The sequence below is a fragment of the Petaurus breviceps genome, unplaced genomic scaffold, assembly GCF_028583685.1.
Source record: "Petaurus breviceps papuanus isolate PSGF00001 unplaced genomic scaffold, PetGlider_PUasm1.0 66, whole genome shotgun sequence".
In the NCBI taxonomy this organism is placed as follows: domain Eukaryota; kingdom Metazoa; phylum Chordata; class Mammalia; order Diprotodontia; family Petauridae; genus Petaurus; species Petaurus breviceps.
In genome coordinates this window covers 2,648,860-2,668,119 of record NW_027186442.1, presented here as the reverse complement: position 1 = coordinate 2,668,119, position 19,260 = coordinate 2,648,860, and the positions used below count along the sequence as shown (strand labels likewise).

Below are 19,260 nucleotides of genomic sequence, written 5' to 3'. Positions count from 1 at the left end.
TAATTTTCTCTATTTATGCCTCAGTTTGTCCATCCGAAAAGTGGGAATTTTGATCATCATGGAAAAAATATTTAACAAAGGGGGAAGATGATGAAAGGGTAGATTTGGAGTTAAGAGAATCAATTCAAATCCTAATTATGTCACATATTATTTATATGTTCCTGGTCAATTTTTTAACCTCTCTGAACTGATTCCTCATATGTATGTTATAAATGACTCCACTCCCCTTACTACACATATATGCAAGGCCCTCAGAATAACTATCATGGGTTCAAGGTAATCTGTAGGCTCATACCCCCTTAAAACCATAATTCACAAGCCTCCACTGAGTTTTTCCCCTCTGATCACACAATTAGTTCAAAGCAGAGTCACTTAATGAGAAAGCATAGTAACAAACTCATGATTTGAATTCCTTCCACACTGCCAGTAGGGAGAGTGAACACATATAGCATATACGCATGAAGGATCTGCATAGGCAGAACCCATGAGGGCAAGACACATAAGTGTAGATATACAATTACCTTTTGTATACTCCAGGATTACTAATATCTTCTGATGATATTATAGCATTACATGTACTGGACCTGGGTAGACACACTGTCACCGGTACCTACAAGTATCATGATCAATCCACAATGGTTTCATGATGATTTCTGTGAATAGTCACTAGTGGTATATTGCTTTGATCATCTTGTTGTGCCTCCATATACTGTACTCCATGGAAATTGCAGAGTATTCAGTATGAATTGAATGCTATTCTAGCTTTTTCTGAGCTTGTAGTCTCTGCTATGAGTTGGTCCCCATCGCTGGCTTTTGGGCTCAGATCTTCAAGGCCAAATTCAGATCATCTCAGTGACAGTCTATGAGGGTATGTTGGCTAGAACCTCTCCCTAAAATGGGTAAGTTTATAGCTTTATCATCATAGCCAAGATACTCAACTAACAAAAGCCAGGAACAGTTCTCCATTCCCTCCAAAACTGATTTTTTTTATTTCTTTTCTTAACTCTCTCTCGAGGTAGGGATCGAAGCCCAAGATAACTAATTTATTATTAGATATTCTCCAGGGATATCTCTAGCTTAGCATAGAAATGAATTTGTACCACAACAGAAGGTAATTTAAGGAAACAAAATTTTTATTGTCCACTCAGACAATCTACATTCTTGCCTCTGTTAGGCCTATCTGTCCATAGCAAAACTTGATTGCTTTGACCACTGAAAGACTTTGGTTTACACCAGCCCTGGAGGCAGGAGGACCTAAGTTCAAATCTGGCTTCAAACACTGAACTGTGTGACCCAGGGCAAGTCACTTAACAGAAGAAGAAGAATAGGAGGAGGAAGAGGAAGAAAAAGAAGAAGAAAGAAGGAGAAGAAGAGGAAGAAGAAGAAGAAGAAGAAGAAGAAGAAGAAGAAGAAGAAGATGAAGAAGAAGAAGAAGAAGAAGAAGAAGAAGAAGAAGAAGAAGAAGAAACAAAAGACTTCAGTCTCCTATCAGGGAAAATAAAGGGGTCACATTAAGGGATGTTAAGGTCTGCTTCCAGGTGTAAACCTATCATCTTATGATTGTTGTGAGAAAAGTACTTTGTTATTCCTGGGGCACCCCACAGAAAATGTTAGTTAGAATTATCATATGAAAGTGAGAGAGAGGATATATTAATTAAATTCAATCTAATCCAATAGACATGTATTAAGCATCTATTATGTGCAAGGTGCTGGGATACAAGGACAAGGGAAGTAAAAACAAAAAGTACATGTCTTCAAATAGGAGATTTAACATATACAAACATAGGCGCTATTGGGGGGAATCAGGAAATGTTTTGCAAAGTCATATAACATTTATTAAGCACCTACTGTGTGCTAAACACTGAGGATGCAAAGAAAGGTCTAAAACAGTCACTGTTCTCAAGGATCTGAAAGTCTAATAGGGGAAATAAAATAGTTTTATGTAAAAACAGGATGAATATAAGATAATTACAAATATTCAACAGAGGAGGCACTAAGGTTAAGGAAAACTAGGAAAAACTTCTTGTAGGAGGTGATACTTTAGGAGGTGGAGACAAGATGGCTGAGTAAAAGCAGGAACTTGTTTGAGCTCCAATTGCAACCACCCCCAATACCTTTAAAAAATGACTCTAAGCAAATTCTAGAGCTACAGAATCCACAAAGTGACAGAGAGAAACAAATCTCCTGCTGAAGGCAGCCTAGCAGGTGTTATAGGAATGTAAATTTTTAAGATCTTCCCTGCCTCTAGGCCCTTTGATAGCTTAAGTGCACCTGGAGCCTGTGGCGAGAGGCTTGTTTTTCAGGAGATACTTTGTGTTTGGGCAGTTGGTCTAGAGGGTTACATCCTCTGAGCCAGCTGAAGGCTATACAAACCCTGTTGTGAAGCTTTGCTTTGGGGCTCACTTTGAGAAGTGTTGTGTGATTTGATCAGAGAGACTTTGGGCAGGCAGGGAGAGACCCCCGGCTTCGGAAAAACCCAGATGTTGCTGCTTCCCTCTCTGGTAACTGACTAGGAAAGGATGTAATGGTTGGACAGTTGGAGGCCTGTCTGCTTGATCTGTTTGTTACTCTGTCTTCTTGTAACTTCTGCTTGTAACCTCTCTATACTCTGAAGTTCGGGGTGCTGACTTTTTCCCCTGAATTAGGTAAATGATAAGTTTGATTGATTAAAGCAAGATTGTTAACCCATTTTGAGTTGCTTTCCTTAGAAAAGCAGATCTAAGAACCCATGTTGGCAGCCACCCTGGAGATGCTGTGGTGCTTGCTGCTACAGCAGGCCAACAAGAAGGATCGATAGCATAGAACTGGGAGTGGAGCACAGTCCTTTATGAGTTGCACTGGCCCAGACTTGTTGCACAGACTGCCCACAGCAGGCTTCAGGAGAGTGAACCACTGGCATTTGTGGTTGTTTCCAGACTTTTCAACCCATAAATGCCAAAGAGAAAGTAGAAGGTTGGTGGGGACCTGTGTTGGAACTAGGGGAGAAAAGAGCGCAGATGGGCCACTGCCCCCAGGGTGGCAGAGGTAGTGGCAGTAGCTGCTGCTGCCACTGCATGACTTACTCCTGACCTCCAGGATTGTAGGGAGATCAAGCAATCATTCAGAGGGTAATTCCTCTTGCTTTGACCTGCTTGGATCTGGCTCGCAGTCTTGGGTTTCAGTCCTAGGGTGAGGAATGCTATCATGGTAGAGCTTGTTAAGACTGTGGAAAGGCAGTCATCCTCACAGTTCTGAGGCAAGTGCCTAGAAAAAAAAAACCTGACAATAGCTGCACAAAACCCCAGAAATTTGGGACAAAGCACTCTCCACTCTGGAAGCAGGGTTCTCCTGTGGCAAAGAACTCAAAAGTAAAGTAATTGTCTGGCAAGATGAGCAAGCAGAGGAAGCATAATCAAACCATAGAATCATTTTTTGATGTCAAAGATGATCAAAACATAGAACCAGAAGAAGACAACAAAGTCAAAACTCCTGCATCAAAAGTCTCCAAGAAAATTATGAATTGGTCACAGGCCATGGAGGAGCTCAAGAGGATTTTAAAAATCAAGTAAGAGAAGTGGAGGAAAAATTGGGAAGAGAAATGAGAATGAGGCAAGAAAATCATGAAAAGCAGGTCAACAGTCTGCTAAAGGAGAAACCCCAAAACACTGAAGAAAATAACATATTAAAAAATAGACTAACTCAAATGGCAAACGATTCCCAAAAAGTCAATGAGGAGAAGAATGCCTTAAAAAGTAGAATTTGCCAGATGGAAAAGGTACTTCAAAAACTCACTGAAGATAATAATTCCTTCAAAATTAGATTAGAGGAAATGGAAGCTAATGACTTTATGAGAAGTCAAGATACTATAAAACATATCCAAATGAATGAAAAAATAGAAGGCAAAGTGAAATCACCTCATTGGAAAAAAAAAAAAAACACTGACCTGGAAAATAGATTCAGGAAAGATATTTTAAAAATTATTGGACTACCTCAAAGCCATGATTGAAAAAAGAGCCTAGACACCATCTTTTAAAAAATTATCAAGGAAAACTACCTCGATATTTTAGAACCAGAGGGCAAAATAGAAATTGAAAGAATTCACCTATTGCCTCTAGTAAAAGACCCCCACAAGAAAACTCCTAAGAATATTATAGCCAAATTCCAGAGATCCTGGGTCAAGGAGAAAATACTACAAGCTGTCAGGAAAAAGCAATTTGAGTACTATGGAAACACAATCAGGATAACACAAAGATCTAACAACTTTGACATTAAGGGATCAAAGGACTTGGAATATGATATTCTAGAGGTCAAAGGAGCTAGGTTTAAAACCAAGTATCACCTACCCAGCAAAACTGGGTATAATGCTTCAGAGGAAAATATGGTAATTCAATGAAATAGAGGACTTTTAAGCATTCTTGATGAAAAAAACTGGAGCTGAACAGAAACATTTGACTTTCAAATACAAAAAACAAGAGAAGCATGAGAAGGTAAACAGGAAAAAGAAATCATAAGGAACTGATTAAAGTTGAACTATTCATATTCCTACATGGAAAAATGATAATAGTAACTCATAAGACTTTTCTCAGTATTAGGATAGTTGAAGGGAAAATACACACACACACACATACGCCTACATATATATGTATGTATAGGATGGTGTATGTATGGACATATGTTTGTATGTGTGTGTGCATATATACATAGCCAGAGGGTACAGAATCATTTGAATATGAAGGGATGATATCTAAAAAATAAAATGAAAAGGTAAGACAGGATTATATTTGGAGGAGAAAGGGAGATATAGAAAAGGGTTAATTATCTCATAGAAAAGAGGCAAGAGAAAACTGTTACAATGGAGGGCAAAAGCAGGAAGGTGAAAGGGAATGAGTCATCCTTACCATCATTTTATTTGGCTTAAGGAGGGAATAACATACACATTCAATTGGGTCTCTTACCCTACAGGAAATTAGGGGGGAATGGGATAAGAGGGAAGATGATAGAAAGGAGGGCAGATTGAGGGAGAGGGTAGTTATAAGCAAACACTTTTGAAAAGGGACAGGGTCAAAGGAGAAAATAAAATAAATGGGTGGAATGGGATAGGATGGCCTTTCACAATATCACTCCTATGGTAATGTTTTGTGTAATTACACAGGACAATTTGTATTGAATTGCTTTTCTTGTCAGTCGGGGTGGGTTAGGAGGAAATGAGGGAAAGAATCTGGAACTCAAAGTTTTAAAAACAAATGTTAAAAATTATTTTCATATGCATCCAGGAAATGCATTATGTAGGCAATGGGGTATAGAAATACATCTGGTCCTACAAGAAAGTTGGGGGGATGGGAGAAGATATAACACCAGATTGGACAAGAGGCATTCAAGAGGCTTGCTATCTTGTAATGGGGGAGGGGGTTAGGGGAGAGATGGGGAGAAAATATGTAACTCAAAATCTTGTGGAAATGAATGTTGAAAATAAATAAATAAATAAATGTTTTTTTTAATGCTAAAAAAATGCTGGGGCTATGGGGATGAGACTTTATATATGTCGTTTTGTTTATGTATTAATTGGTTTTACTAAATTTTTCTCTATTATTTGTTGTAAAGAATGGGTTTCTTGGAGAGGAAAGGGGAAGGGGGGAAAGGAGGAAATCTAGGGTTGTCAATAAAAATCTTTTATTTTTCCCAAAGGTTAAAAAAAAGAGTCTATATTTTAGTTGGAACTTGAAGGAAGCCAGGTAATCCAAGAGATAGGGATGAGAATGAACTGAGTTCTAGGGATGGAAGACAACCAGTGAGAATAGCCACAGATTTGAGAGGGAATATCTGTTACAGGGAAGAGGAAAGAGTCCAGGGTCACTGCATTGCAGAGTATGAAGGGAAGGATAGGGCTCAAATCATAAGAAGACAGAAAATCGAAAAGACCAAGTTATGAAGGACTTTGAAAATTAAGCAAAAAATTTTATATTTTATCCCGGGTGCAATATGGAGCCACTGGAGTTGATTGAATGTGAGTAGTTGTGTGACATAGTCAGATTTGTGTTTAGGAGGACCACTTTGATGGCCAAATGGAAGATGGAAAGGAATGGGGAGAGACAGGAAGCAGGGTAAAAAGCAGCAGTCTATTTTAACAGTCCAGGCATAGGAAATTTGGATCTGCACACCTTGGTTGTGTTAGTATCAGAGGAGATAAGGTAAATTTTTATGAGAGAAATTATGAAAGGAAAATTGACAGACCTGGAATTTTTTGGATATGAAAGGTAAGACAGAAGGTGAAAATTTGAGGATGACACCAAAGTTGCAAGGATGATGGCCCCTTCTACAGTAACAGTAAGAAGAGGAGAGGGTTTGGTATGTTGAGTTTAAGATGTCCATGGGACATCAAATTTGTGATGTTTATAGGCAGTTGGGGATGTGAGATTGGAGGTCAACTGAGAGGTCACTGCTTGACAAATAAGTCGGCAAATCATCTACCTACACATTATAATTGAATTCAAAAGGGTTGATGAGTTTCCCAACTGAAATACTGCATAAGGAGAAGTAAAGAGAGTTTAGGAGAGAACCTTGGCAATATCCTGGATTGCTAGATGTGATCTGGACGAAAATCCAGTGAAGTGGGCTGAAATGTGGGAGTTAGACAGGAGAAAAAAAACAAACAAACCAGGAGACAGCAGTGCTATGAAAATGTAGAGAGAAAAAAGTTTCAAAAGATGTTTAGTAAGAGTGTCAAAAGCTGAGGAGAGGTCAAGAAAGATGAAGATTGAAAAAAAAACCCCAAAAGCTGTTAGATTTGGCAATTAAGAAATCATTTGTTCTATTGGAGAGAAGGAAATTTCAACTGGAAGATGAGGTCATAAGCCAGAATGCAGAGAATTAAAAACAGAATTAAAGGAAGTGAAGATATTGATTGTAGAAGTCTTCTTAAGGACCTTAGTCATAAAAGGAAGGAGAAATATTAAATTATAGACAGTTCAGGTGGATAGGTCAATTGAGAATTTTTAAAGAAATGGGTATAAATGGAAATGTGTGTAGGTATTAGGGAAGTAGCAAGTAGATAAGGAGAGATTGAAGGTAAGCGAGAGAGATGAGATATTCTGTAGGAGAATATGTGATAGAATGGGATTACCAGGGCATGTATCAGGGGTCACCTTGATAAGAAGAAGGAACATGTCTTACTGTGAGGCAGAGTTGAATGAGAAGACAGTGGTAGAAAGCATCCTGGAAAATGGCTTTGATTCTTTTTCATTGAAATATGAGGTAGGATGAAAAGGTTCAGAAAAACCACTATTGTGAATGAGATAATGGATAAATTAGGTATAAAAGAATTAGTTGAGATTATGTAACAGAACTAATCAGAACAGTTTCATGATTTTCTCCCAGTTTTGGACTTATCATCATCTTCACCATCATCATTTTTGTCATTATTATTAGTAATAATAGAATCTAGACTTTCATGGGTTTGCAGAGCACTATATATTTACACACATACTTGCACACATCATATATACATGTCTGTGTGTGTTTGTTTTGAATTGTGAAATATGGAAGATGTTGGAACTCCTCATGAATTGTCTTCATTTTCTCACTTAAGGGTCAAGGTTCTCTAATGAGATGGAAAGACAAGAGTTGAGCACAAGAGAACTGCAAGATTTTCTGCCATAGTAAGATCTCAGTTACATTTAAATAATATAGATTTGTGCTTGACCTTGTCAGTCTGCTTTTGTGACACTTTCTCGTGATATTCAGTAATATATGAGTAGAAATAGCTAAGACGATTGGTGGGGGGTAATACATAGTTTAGGGTTACCAAGTCATGTATGATAATAGTAGAGGGAACAAAGAACCCAAAGGTGGTAGATCTCATCTAATTTGATTCTTCAACCATAAGGTTAGAACAGCAAAGGGAAGAAAGGTCAGAGGATTAAGGACACAAAATAAGGAAGAATGGAAGTGCTAAAGGTCATGGCGTAGGTGAAGAATAGAACCTGAAATATTAAGATATAAGGATATGATGAGAGAGAGAAATTTGAGTATTCATGATAATGGAGCTAGACCAGTTAAGAGTGAAGGTGAGGTCTAAGATGTGACTATCTCATCAGCTATAAGAGATGTGAAGTGAAGATGCAAATTATGGGTGCTGAGCCCAACTAATGGTCTGGGAAGTCAAGGTCAAGAGGACATTAATAGGTATATAGAAGCCCCTGATAACCAGAGCTTGTGTTAAGGTAGAAATGAAGACTACAAGTCACATATAAAACTCCTTAAGAATGGAGGGATAATGAAAACATTGTGACAAGAATCCAGATGTGGTAATATATACAGATCAAATGAATCTCAAAGAAGGAGAGATTACTGAGCTATGTACGGTACTGGAAGGATTATATAGATGTATCTTTGAGGAACCAGGAATATGCCTAGTTCTTCTTCTGGTCCAATGTCTTAAGACATGAGAGAAAGAATATCCAATACTGCAGAGAGTGGTGAAGGTCACAATGTCTTCTTGACAGAGACAGGTTTCAGTGAGTTCTGAAAGTTTGAAAATGTTTGATAAAGAGACATAACATGAGATAAAATTTTGTTACCAATAGAGGATGGATTCTAGTGGGTCCAATGGAGCTAACTATGGAGCATAGGAGAATATGGACTATAGAGGGAGGTTTGAAGTGACTTGACATAAGGGTATGGGAATAAGTAGCAGTGGGAAATGGAAATTTGCCTCAGAATTCTTTTAAAAAAATTATAAAAAGATAAATACCTTGGTTAATTGAACGAATAACAAAGAATACCAGAATATTGAAGCTGGAAGACAAGTTTAAAGTTCATTTAGCTCAATATCTTAATTTACATATGAGGAATCAGGCCAAGTGATAGGAAGTGCCTTACCCATGGTCACTGAGACCAGAGGGAAATGCCAGAGGGAACTCATGACTTTTCTCTCGAAATCCAAATGAATTCCCATTGCAGCTGACGCAAAAGTTGAGGGTTAGTTTTTCAGGTAAAGGATCCCAGGGTACATTGGTTCCAGTTCTCATTTATAATGCCACAACTTGGGACTCACCACACAAACTGGTCTTTGTGAACAGAGCCTTCAGGCCATATTACTCCTCGGAAGGAAAATGTTTCATAAATGCATGGCATTGATGTGATTATTATTATTGCCCCTGCCAACACCCAGTGCTCATCTTCCAACAATGTAGAGCTTTGATGCCTTATCCTCAGGTAACCCTCTGTCTGATAGGTTGGTGAGAAAGTCTGTTGAAGTCAGACTACTTTTCTATGTGAATATGGGAAGATCCATCTCCAAGGGACACATGTAAATGAATGCTTAGGCCCAATAAGAGACAAAGGGTGATTCTTTAAAGAAACTGATATATTTTTGGGAAAAAAGGAAGTATAACATTTGTAATTATAGAGTGACAGAACTGATAGAGACCTTAGAGAATTTTACATAATAGGGGATTAAGATACAGTTAGGAAAACTTAAATTTTCCAAATTACCACAGTTAATTGGAAGCAAATCCCAGGATTAGAACCTGGGATTAGAGTATAGAAACCAGGATTAGAAGTTAGTTTTAGAATAAGTATTTTGATATTCCTATCTCATTAAACCCCATAATTCACATGCATGCATGTATAAATATACATACATGTATATAAACATATAGATATACATAAGTATATATATCACAATATAAATATGACTATTCATGCACATATGCATATGATTTATTTGAAAATAATTATAAAATTGGAAGACTAGTATATTCATCATGTTTGTTATGTAAACAAAGTTTGTCTTGGCAAGGGGTAGATTTCAAATTCAAGGCTGCTCTCAGGCCATTGCCACACACTTGGTGGGTGGGTGGGTGTTAATTGGGATTTACAAAAGATTGATCTTTTTCTCAATAAGCCCCTGAACTCTGCTGAGACTGCTAGAGTGATAGATATTGCAGTAGCCTAGTCTTCCTCCTATTTCTGGAACCTAGCCTAAACTTCCTATTACCATTCTCATTATTAGGTCCCAAGGAAAGTCATTGGAGAACAGAAATTTGCAGAATGGAAGAATAGGGAAGATCACAGAATGTGGAGCGAAAGGACTTAGGTTTGAATTTCCTCTATATCATATTTTGTCAGTGTAACCTTGTTTAACTCCCTTCATCCCTGGGCTACAGTTTTCCTCATCTTTAAGAAAAGGTTAATATTTATCTTCAAGGTCCCCTCCAGCTCAGTCTGTGATCTACTGATTTACTTTTTTTATTTTTTTATTTTAAGCAATCGGGGTTAAGTAACTTGCTCAAGGTTACAAGGCCAGTTATTTCTGGGTGTGGTGCTGAGTGTCTGAGCCCGGGATTTGATCTCCAGGTCGTCCCAACACTGGAGCCGGTGCTCTTACTTGCTGTGCTACCTGACCACCCCTACTGATTTACCTTTAAAGCTGAGGCACTGGAAAAAAAAAAAGTTTCTGGATTCATGTTTTTATAAAACAATGTTTGTCATATGGAACTGAACACAATTCGCATTTTATGGCAACAGGTTCTGTAGACCTCTTGGATTAAAATGGAAACAGTCCTTTCTTCTTTCTTCTATTTCCTATATGTGTCTTTTTCTTTAGCCACCCCTCCATTGCCTCCCTTAACAATAAAAAAGGCTGTCATCTTGACATTCCCATACACCTGAGTATATGTCCTAAAATCACAAAGGGAGAAGATCCATTGCATCTCTTAGGAATTGATTCCAAATTGCTAGTCAGTACATCAACCTAGCAAATTATACAGCACCTTTTGGGTCTGGACCAAAACTAAATTGGCCCAGAGACTGAAATATATATGTAAAGCCTGATGATGCATGATTAAAAAGAAGAGTGGGAGAGGGCAAGGGGAGGTGGGGGGGGGGGAGAATAACTCTCAGCTAAGCCTTCTGCCTGAGGCTGCTCCCAGACTCCTGGGCCTTGGAGGAAGGGTTTGAAGACTCAGATCACTCAAGTGGAAAATTAATTTAATACCCCATCTTCTCCAGGCATAGAACCATAGAATAGGTCTGGGAGGAGTCTTAGAATCACTGAATGTAGAATGACAGGAATGAGACTTAGATTCATAGAACCATAAAATGTCTGATCTGGAAATGGACCTTAGAGCTTAGCTAGTTCAGTTCTCTCATTTTACAGATGAGAAAGCTGAGACTCAGACAGGCCTAAGGTCAGACATTTCCAGACAGAGGGAGTCAAGAGATGTTGGCACAGTGCTTCAACACTTGAAAGACACTTTATATTATCTCACTTCTCTGCATGTACTGGATATTAACAATTTTATTATCCTCATTTTTTTTTGATGAGGCAATTGGGGTTAGGTGACTTGCCCAGGGTCACACAGCTAGTATGTGTCAAGTGTCTGAGGCCATATTTAAACTCAGGTCCTCCTGACTCCAGAACTGGTGTTCTATTCACTGCACCACCTAGCTGTCCCATCCTCATTTTTTAAAAATAAATGAAGAAAGAATCTTTGAGTCAGTTGCCCATGCCCACACAGCAATTAAATGTGAGATCTGAACTTAGGTCTTCCAGACCTCAAGTCCAGTACTCTATCTGCTATGCTTCAATTATCACAGACTCTCTTAGTATCATGATTTACTGTCTAGAGCTCTTTCCACAAAGGTGCTGCCTCTATGTGTCAGCAAACATACCCCTCAGGAGTATGCCATTTTGCTCTAATACCTTCACCTGTGCAGATCTCAAATACCATCCAGTAGAAAATGTATAGGTTGAACATGGTCATCCCTAAGATGCCTTTCAGCTCTGACATACAAGGCCCAATGGACTATGGGAAGCTGTGTTCTCACTCAAGAAAAAGTGAGGAACAATTCTGTGTCGGGATCCTTATGCCTGAATACCAGAGGCAATAATTCTGTGCGTCTGGTGGTGTTGGGACAAGCCAGGACAAACCTAGCTATGATGGGCAGACTTAATGTGCCAGGTCCATGAGATCATAGGTCTTAATGAAGGCAGGTGTACCTAAAAGCACTTTTCATCTATAGATTCATAGTGTTTCAGAGATCGAAGGAACCTCAGAAATCATTGAGTTTTGCTTCTTTATGACTCACTCATATACTTTAAGTTTCACCTCTTTTTGTGGTGATTTCAAATGAGATAATATTTGTAAAGAACTTAGCACAGGGCCTAGAACATATTGGGTGTTTATTAAGTACTTGTCCCTTCCTTCCTTTCTTCCTTCCTTCCTTCCTTCCTTCCTTCCTTCCTTCCTTCCTTCCTTCCTTCCTTCCTTCCTTCCTTCCTTCCTTCCTTCCTTTCTTCCTTCCTTCCTTCCTTTTCTGAGGCAAGTGGTACAATTTCACTGTTACTATTTTTACAGATGAGGAAATGGGACTTCAGAGAAAGAAATGACTTGCTCCTAAGGGTGAATGTTGGGATTTGAACCATATCTCCTACCTCCAAGTTCAGCACTCTGTTCATTATAAGATACTTCCTGACCCTGACAGATGGTCATTCTGTCTTTGCTCAAACAATTATAGTCCCAGCAGCTGCTTTAGCAAGAGCTGTAGCTACCAAGCAATGCAATTATACTTTAATTATGTGGCACTTGGGATATACTGCATTTTGCAAAGCAATTGTGTTTCTTGACCTCCTGGGATGGGGAATGTGGAGGGAGGTGTCAAAACCTAGACAGAGGTACCTTTTTTATTTTCCCATGATCCTATGACTATCTTCCCAGGATATCATTGACACTATTTAGCCCATTGCTTGCCTTGGTTCTCTCCTAGAGCACCCCATATATATCGACTTTGCCCAGGGCCACATTTCCAATCCTCTCTCCATTCTTCCTGTTTCTTTCTTCTGTCTTTACTTCTATTAATGGTGATCATGGCTCCTTGACACATGACAATGTAGGTACAAAAGCTTTTCCTCTTATTCCCAATGTTAGCAGTTCTTTGAGCCATTAGTGACCATCAGGAAAATCCAGGAATAGCTGTATCTGATTGATGGGTAGATGTTTTCTCATTGGATGTATTGCAACTGATTTCCAAATAGTAATATTTTTGGAAAAAGGTGAAAATGTAAAGGGACTGGTCTTTCCTTACATGTCAAAGGATAGTTGGATAAGTCATCTTCTATTCTCTCATGCAAAAGAAGGTCCTATGCTCCTTGCTGAGGGTGGAAAGTAAGTACAGTTTATGAAAATGAGTGAGGGGACAATTTTTATTTTCGTTTCCTTCATCCTTTACTATGTTGTAAGTAGTCCAAATTCCTTGAGGATTTTTCTAAGTGTATGTATATGAGAGGAGGGGCACTCCCAGGTGGGGTGATACCTACAGATAAAGATTTGGTTAATGTGTTTATGTTTCCCAAACAACATAGCTACATTTTACATGAAACCTTCTGGGGGAGGATGCAGTAAGTCAGTACAGCATGGTAGTGTCGAAAAGTACTGCACTGTAGTCAGGAGTCCTGGGTTCAGATCCCAAGGTTGCAAAATACTAGGTATGTGACCATGGGCAAGTCAAAGTCTCTCAGTGCCTCAGGTAATTTTCTAAGATTGTAAATTATGGAACATTTGCCAAGTGGCATTTGTGGAGGAAGCTGCCCTAGTAGTAATTCCCTACTAAAATTTCATCCTTGATCTCAGTAATATGAGAAAAGTCTGGGTAAAGAAGGAACACATCATCTGGTATCTCTGTTAATTCACACAAAATTTCAACAGAATATAAAGACTACTTATGTGGTAGTTACATTTCTTTAGCATTGTAAGGTTTAAAAAGTGCTTTTCTCAAAACAACTCTGTCTATACTGAAATTTCACTATCCCTGATGCTGAGTTCACTGACAATAGCACTGGTATAGGATATACACACATATGTGTATATGCATGTGTGTATATATATACACACATGGACATACATATGTGTATATATATATATACATATATAAGAGAAATAGATAGGACTATGTTGGTAAATGTTTCACAATCAGCTCCTGTGGGGGTTGTTAACTTTTAATCTGCATAATCTCCTTGTTCTCCATCATTCTCTTCATCTTGAATTGTAAGGTTGCTGATTTCCTACTTACACTGAAATGCTTATACTTAATATTTACCAATCAGCTCTCACTAGTTGGTCTGAGAAAAACCCAGCACACACTTGGATATGGGTATGGATATGGATATGGATATGGATATAGAAGGAACCTCAGAGACTGTCTAATCTAACACTCACATTTTTGAGATGAGGAAACTGAGGCCTAGGGAGATTAAGTGGTTTGCCTAGGGTCACACAGGTAGTAAGTATCAGAGATAGGCTATAATCCTCTCTCTAGACTGCACCATGATCTCTCAATGGTCTTAGCAGACCTGCTGTACTCACAAATTCTTCAACCTGTGATCAACCTGGTGATGCGTCTCCAATATTATCCAGGATGATTTTTGGACAATTGGCCTGAGAATACTTTGAGTAACAGACAATCTATCATAGGACTTTGGATATGGTCAAAATTTTGTGATCTTAGAACCTACATGTAGTCTGTTTCAACAAGCCAGATTAATTTCCAAGCCTTAAAACAACATTAAAGTAGGATCTGGTAGAGGACAAGGAGAAAGTTAATTAAGTTACCTCTAAAGTCCACCCCCTGCCCACAGTTCTAAAGTCTATCATCCTGTTACATAAAATTGTGAGAAAAACATATCACAAAATTTAAATTTCAACAGAAAGGTGAGCATCAGTCATGGAAGCTGCTCTTAATTTCTCTGTTAAAAATATTGAGCCATCTTCCTTCTCTGCATTACAGCAGATATCAGCTGGGCAGTTTGCCTTCCTCATACTCTCCAGACCACAGGACTTGAGTTTCGCAAGGCAAAAAGGGACATACTTGTGGGAAAACAGTCAATTGCCTCTTCTCCTAACAGTTCTGTGCCCTGGGAATGAGGTGGGAAAGCTGTGGTGAGAACACCTGTCCACTAGCATCTGGTCCACCATCTAAACAGGCCACTTACCTGCCTAAAACTGCCCTTCAGGTAAAAACTTCCATCTTCTACAGTCCCTGGACACATCCCAAACCCTGGAGTTACTTTGAAAACCTGGGAAATCTAAAACATTCTGATTAGTCCATGGAGAACATGCCTTGCCTCAAAGCCATAATTGACTCTATGTAGGAGGAAATAGACAGTGACCTCCACCCTACAAAGACACCCATTTTCTTCATATAAATTCCCAGTCACTACTGTTTAAGGATTGTTTTTACGGGCAAGTGTCATTTTAATTGTTATACAGAGTTATTGTCCTAACTTTAGTGTAAAAGGTGTAAGTCTAGAAAGTCTGTCTTTTAGTCCTAACTGAAGAGCTGAGTGACACTAGGAAAATTACTGAACTTCTGTGGTACTCAATAATCTTCTCTGTGAAATTAGAAGTTTGAATTAAATTACCTATAAGTTGCAGTTCTACTGTGACATTGGTAAGTGGGATCATTACTAAATCTATGCATAAAGATAAAACTGGCATTATAAAGGATGCTGGAGGGGTTGTGGTAAAGAGAGGAAGTATGGAGGTAGCAAAAGCTGTTGCAGTCAGCCTGGAAGGTAAATGGAAGTGAGGGTTTGTACAAGTGTGGTAGTAGTAAAATAGAGAGGATGGGGCAAGTTGTGTATGCTACTGAGCCTCTGTGGGCCTCAGTTTCCACATCTATAAAACTAAAGAATCGAATTAGATAATCCCAAAGATTAATAATTAGAGAAACCAGTGTGCTATCTCCATTACATATATTCTTTCTGAGGACTTTCTTTTTCTTTCTCCCCTTGAAAGGCAGCAGATTACAGTGTAAAAGAATCCATGATCTAGAACCAGAGGATCTAGATTCAAGTACTAGATCTGCCACTTATTCCTTATGTGATCTCCAGCAATTTATTTAATCTCTTTGTCTTTAGTTTCCTCATATATAAAATGAGGGAATTAGAATAATAGCCTCTAAGGTCCACTCCATTTCTGAAAGCAATCATATTATTCTACCAAATTGATTTAAAAAATGAATTTTAAATGTGTCATTTTATGGTGAGACAAATACTTATGTATTTTTATTAGTTTATTTTAGATAAGAAAAAGTTCTAACACATAATATTATCTTGTGCACTTCTAGTGGAGGATATGAGAATTAAACAGGATGAGAAAACAGGAATGAATTATAATCCGCACTGTTGGAGGGAGCATCCACTGTGATGGCACCATAGATTCAGCAAAGTATTCAAAATAATGTTCTTGGTGAGTAATTTCTTTTCTTATTGGATTCTACTTCAGTGGTTTTTCAGCATTGTCCAATTCTTCATGACCCCATTTGGGCTTTTCTTGGCAAAGATACTAGAGTGGTTTGCCATTTTATTCTCCAGTTCATTTTACATATGAGGAAACTAAGGCAAATAGTGTTAAGAGACTGGTTTTGGGTCACACAGCTAGTAAGTGGCCAAGGCAGGATTTGAACTCAGGAAGATTAATCTTTCCAACTCTAGCCCTGACATTCTATCCACTGTGCCACCTAGCTATCCATTGAGTACTTACCTATCTCTTAAAGCCCAACTTAAATTAGAACTTGTCTAGGAAGTCTTCCCCGATTCTCCTAGTTAGCAACAACTTTTCCCTTATCAAAACTTACATAACATTTTCCTTTGAATTTCTTTAATATATAACACATAATATACCATTGTATACAATATTTGCTTGTATCTATGTTTGTATGTATGTATGCATGTTTACTATCCCCATCAGACTATAAGCTGAATGAGACATGTCATATTTTTTTTATCTCTACCAACACCCAGCAAATTGTACCATTCATTAAATAGATTTAATTGAGGTTTGTTGAATTGAACTGAAATATAGTACAGTTGTGGAGAGAAGACATATATATATATATATATATATATATATAAATGTGTGTGTGTGTATATATATATATATATATATTTCAGAAAACAGACTACATTGTGTCATGCTAAATAAGCAGTGTAGACAATGTGTTATTTCATTGATTGGGACAAGTATAACTGCCTCTATATTTATTTTATTCCATGCCTAAAGTAGATTATTTAGACATATATGTTATGAACTGAAATTTATTTATTCATTCAACAATTCAACAGAATTTTGTGAGACAAACTTATTTTAATGATAAAGAAAATGACGTCCAGAAAAACAATGTTAATTGCCTGATATCACATGTTAGATGAATGTCAAAGGCAAGACTAAAGGCTCAGTCTCCTATCTCCTAATCTTACCCCATTCTACCCCTCCTCACACACACCACATTGATTTCATTGTTCTACAGGTCAAGGAAGATCACAGTAAGAAGGAAGAACTTGGAAATTATTCAGGAAAAGGTCTTTTTTGGCTGGCTTCTAGGATAGTGAGAATTAGCTGCTCTTCAGAGTTGATGTGACAAATGGGCTTGTGGGGGGGGTTCAGTATTTTTTTAAAGAATGTTTTCATTTCATGTTTTCTCTATTACACATGAAAACAAATTTTGACTTTTTATGATTTTGGGGTTTGTGGTTTGTTTTTTTTTTTGGACAAAAATACCACTCAGGAAAGAAAAATAGTAAATGGTTAAATCTTAAGAACTATCTAGCAATATCAAGTCCCTCCTTGTCTTCCCTAACCTCCATGGGAGATGGTCCCTTCACTCCTAGGCTTTACATTTCCTGTGGGTCTGAGGAAGCCTGAGCAAGCTGCGAAATTGTGAAATTGGTGGCAATGAAAAAAAAAACAAAACAAAACAGACCCTTTCCCCCCCCCGCCCTGGGACTTAGCCAAAAGAGGGAAAGTATCTCCAGAGGGACCTATAGGGGCTTTGGGAAAGAATTCCTTTTGGGACACAGGAGAGGGATCTATGTATGTTTTTCTTGCCTGCAGTTTAATTGTCTTGTGTGTCCCCAGGGTACCACCTAGGGACACCTTTGGTACATAGAGGAAGCAAGTAAATAAATATGTAAAAAGCTAGCAAATAAATACATAAGTAGCTATCCCTCCCCCTAATATAAATGTATATTTATTCACAATGCTATATCTTCCCAACACCTGTCTTGAACATCTTTCTCTCATTGCATGTGCTTATATGGTAACCAACATGCCCAGCTGTCATATACAGTCCCAGGGCATTAGTATGAAAATAAGGCAGCCAGTCATCCAAATTGGAGAGAATTTTTAATCTCAACTCTTTGTGTCTAATTTGGGGAAGGGGAGCCAACCTGTCAGGCTTAGCACCCTGCTACCCCTTTGAGGTCAGCACCTAATGGAGCTGCCAGGACACTGACATTTCTCCATTTATTACCCCCACCACCACTACTACTTATATTATTATTGTTTGAAAGCAGAAGAAATAAAAATGCCAGGACTGCTATTTTAGTCATATTTGAGAATCCTTTTTTTAGTACATGAATTTAATTATACATATTTTCATCATTTCTTATATTCTGACATATTAATTAAGGATGCTCTAATTCAGTCTCAGTGGCACTATTGGCCTACCCTGTAAAAACATTTTTCTGTTTTTGTACAAATAAAAAAAAACGTAGAGGTAAAGGCAGCACCTCTGTTGGCTGCCTACACACTCCCTCTCCTTGTCAGAGAAATTTCATGCTAATTATTTTATAAATAAAGTGATAAAACCCTCACCTCACCCCACCCCCAAACATTTACAGCATGCACCTCCCTTCAGATGAGGAATGCAGAAAGAGAATTACTATGGAACAATAGTTGTTTTGTTATGGAAGCTTTCTTTCCTTCCTGTGGGGAGAGGGAAGGATGGGAAGGCAACTGGGAGACCATAGAACCATAATAAAATACAGTCATATATCCAGTGGCTAAAGGTCAAAGCTCCAATTCCTTTTCCTGATATTAGAGAGAGTGTGATATAACCCAGAAGACCTGGGTTCAAATTTTAGCTGTCCCACTTAAAGTCTTAAGAGTCAGTTAGGTGCCAAAGTCGGCATATTGTTGGGCTTAGAATTGATAAGAACTAAGCTTGAATCTACCTTCAGATACTTCTTGGTATGTGACTCTGTGTAAGTCACTTACCTGCTGTATGCCTCAGCTTCTCAATCAGTAAAATGTAATGTGGGTAATAATAGCACCCATCTCCCAGGATTAATTTATAAATAAATAAATATTTGTAAAGCACTTTGTAAACATTAAAACACAATATAAATGTTAGTTATCATCATCATCATCAGCACCACCATCATCATTACTAGCTTAGACATGATAGACAAATTTTTAACCTCTCTGAGCAACAGCTGTCTTA

At 38.1% G+C, this 19,260-nt stretch overlaps 1 long non-coding RNA gene across 1 annotated transcript in view; it reads left to right on the top strand.

The window, feature by feature from the left end:
• Positions 1-19,260, top strand: part of LOC138173875 (uncharacterized) — a 305,010-nt gene that overhangs the window by 220,713 nt on the left and 65,037 nt on the right. The window contains exons 3-5 of the long non-coding RNA XR_011171555.1: positions 7,565-7,634; positions 9,992-10,075; positions 16,105-16,226. This is a non-coding gene — a long non-coding RNA (uncharacterized lncRNA). The remainder of the gene's footprint in view (positions 1-7,564; positions 7,635-9,991; positions 10,076-16,104; positions 16,227-19,260) is intronic.